The 2,978-nt window shown below is 42.0% G+C and overlaps 1 pseudogene; it reads left to right on the top strand.

Moving 5' to 3' along the window:
- Nucleotides 1-1,806: 1,806 nt before the first annotated feature.
- On the top strand, nt 1,807-2,756 carry LOC129523161 (olfactory receptor 12-like; annotated as a pseudogene).
- The last annotated feature ends 222 nt before the right edge of the window (nt 2,757-2,978 follow it).

Genomic DNA, 2,978 nt, shown 5'->3' with positions numbered 1-2,978 from the left:
TTTCCTCCTATCTACTTTTTAGACTTTGAGCGTACTTGTGTTAATTCTGTATTTGCTGACAAAAGTCACCACTGAAACCATCTAGTCCTGATCTTTTTTTTGTTAGAAATGTTTTTTGACTTCTGATTCGTTCTGTTATATGTCTGCTCAGATTATATATTTCTCCTTGAGTCAGTTATGTTTTATTTTACAAAAGAAAATTTTTTTATAAATTTATTTTTTATGGATATGGATGTCCCTATATATTTTAACTGAAACCCTCATTCCTGACTTTTCTATCCTATTGTCTCTCAATATCTCACTTTAAATATTTTCTACTGATCTGTATTCTAGTTCACAATTTTCTCTTTAGAAATTTCTACTCTATGAAGTACATTCATTGAGTTCCTAATTTTAGCCACTGTACTTCCAAAAAGTTACATATTAGTCTCTTCATTGTTTCTTCATTTGGCTATAATTCTTAGTCTGAACTTTTCCTTTACACATAATAACTTTAGAGTTGGTGTGTCAACTCCACATCTAGAACCTCTTTGAGTTCTCCTATTGTTCTCCTATTTGAGTTCTCCTATTTGAGTTCTCCTATTGTTTCTGAATTTTTAATTGATATTGCAGGAACTCCTCAATTTTAAAATTCTGTGTGGCAGTATTGACACAAAACATTTATAGATATACAATGGAATATTCCTCAGCCATTAGAAATGACAAATATCTCCCATATGTGTGGGAGATATCAGAAAGGGACACAGAACATAAAGACTTCTAACTCTGGGAAATGAACTAGGGGTGGTGGAAGGGGAGGAGGGCGGGGGGTGGGGGTGAATGGGTGACGGGCACGGAGGGGGACACTTGACGGGATGAGCACTGGGTGTTATTCTGTATGTTGGTAAATTGAACACCAATAGAAATTAATTTATAAAAAAATAAATAAAAAAAAAAGAAATGACAAATATCCACCATTTGCCTCAACGTGGATGGAACTGGAGGGTATTATGCTGAGTGAAGTAAGTCAATTGGAGAAGGACAAACATTATATGTTCTCATTCATTTAGGGAATATAAATAATAGTGAAAGAGAATATAAGGGAAGGGAGAAGAAATGTGTGGGTAATATCAGAAAGGGAGATAGAACATAAAGACTCCTAACTCGGGAAAACGAACTAGGGGTGGTGGAAGGGGAGGAGGGAGGGGGGTGGGGGTGAATGTGTGACGGGCACGGAGGGGGGCACCTGACGGGATGAGCACTGGGTACTATTCTGTATGCTGGCAAATTGAACACCAATAAAAAATAAATTTATTATAAAAAACATTTATAGATAACACCTGTGGTCTAGGATGATGTGTCTTCCTCTTGAGATATGCCTATTTTTGCAACGTGTCTGAGGCGCTAGCACTCAGTTCACATCTTAATACACTTTTAGGGATTGAAATGGTCAGGAGGTGACCTGCATACCTACTTCTGATTTATCTCACTCCTATGGTGCATCTAGCATTGTCCCTAGTAACCAACCACTGCAACAGGAGTTCCACACAACAGTCAAACCCTCACTGATAACCACCTGCCCTCACAGATTCTTCTGCAAAATGGGCTTATGTAACAAGGAGAAATAAGCTCTCAGTAATGAAATCCTAAGGCCTATGTGTTCATCTTGAAATTTTTAAAATAATTCTTCACTAACCCATTAACTCCCTTTTACCTTCAGATTTTGGTTTTGTTATCTTTTCTAAATTATCTTCAGCAGAAGTTTAGCTTGACCTACTTAATCTGCTAATACTGGAGGTGTAATTCCCGTGGTGAGGACCGAGGCTCATGCCATCCCACAGTAATGGAAACCTCTCCATGGCCTACTTTCAAGATTTTGTGCTGGAAGGATTTGGAGGTGGCCTTGAGACCCAGGCCCTGCTCTTTGCTGTGTTCCTGGCCCTGTACATGGTGACTGTCCTGGGTAACCTCCTCATGATCATCGTTATCACCCTGGATGCCCGACTGCACTCCCCAATGTACTTCTTCCTCAAGAACCTCTCCTTCCTAGACTTGTGTTACTCATCTGTGATCACCCCAAATGCACTAGCCAACTTCTTCTCATCATCAAAGATCATCACCTTTGCTGGATGTGCCACCCAGTTTTTCTTTTTCTCCCTGCTGGCCACAACAGAAGGCTTCCTCCTGGGAGTTATGGCCTACGACCGCTTCATGGCCATCTGTAGCCCATTGCACTACCCCAGCACCATGTGCCAGTCTGCCTGCACTCGCCTGGTGCTGGGCGCCTACTGTGGAGGCTGCCTCAACTCTGTTGTGCAGACCAGCTTCACATTCCACCTCCCATTCTGCAGCTCCAACCGCATCAACCACTTCTTCTGTGACGTGCCCCCCCTGCTCCAGATCGCCTGTGGTAACACGGCCATCAATGAACTTCTCTTGTTTGGCATTTGTGGGTTCATGATGTGGGTTTGGCATTTGTGATTCTCATCTCCTATGGCTACATCACAGTGACCATCCTGAGGATGAGCTCAGGAGCTGGGAGACGCAAAGTCTTCTCCACCTGTGGCTCCCACATGACTGTAGTGACTCTCTTTTTTGGGACTCTCTTTGTCATGTATGCCCAGCCAGGAGCAATTGAATCCATGGAGCAGGGCAAGGTGGTCTCTGTCTTCTACACGCTGGTCATCCCAATGCTCAATCCCCTCATCTACAGTCTGCGAAACAAGGATGTGAAGGAGGCTGTGCAGAGGCTGGGCCAGAAACACATAACCATGTAATGAAGTGTGTCCCGAATACTTGATGGAGTATATGGAGGTTTCCCCAGTGGGGTGTAGGAGTTATTATTTAGCAGACATAAACCTCTGTCAACAAGAGGAAACGCTTTAGCAATGAGCTGTACATGTACCTACAATCAATAATGATATACTGTGCCCTTAAAAATATTAAGCTGTAGATCTCAGGTTCAGTGCCCTTTTCAGAATAAAATTTTTAAAATGACT

The sequence above is a fragment of the Nyctereutes procyonoides genome, unplaced genomic scaffold, assembly GCF_905146905.1.
Source record: "Nyctereutes procyonoides isolate TBG_1078 unplaced genomic scaffold, NYPRO_anot_genome, whole genome shotgun sequence".
Taxonomy (NCBI): domain Eukaryota; kingdom Metazoa; phylum Chordata; class Mammalia; order Carnivora; family Canidae; genus Nyctereutes; species Nyctereutes procyonoides.
Note: the sequence above shows the minus strand (reverse complement) of the source record. Positions and strands in the feature narration are given on the sequence as shown.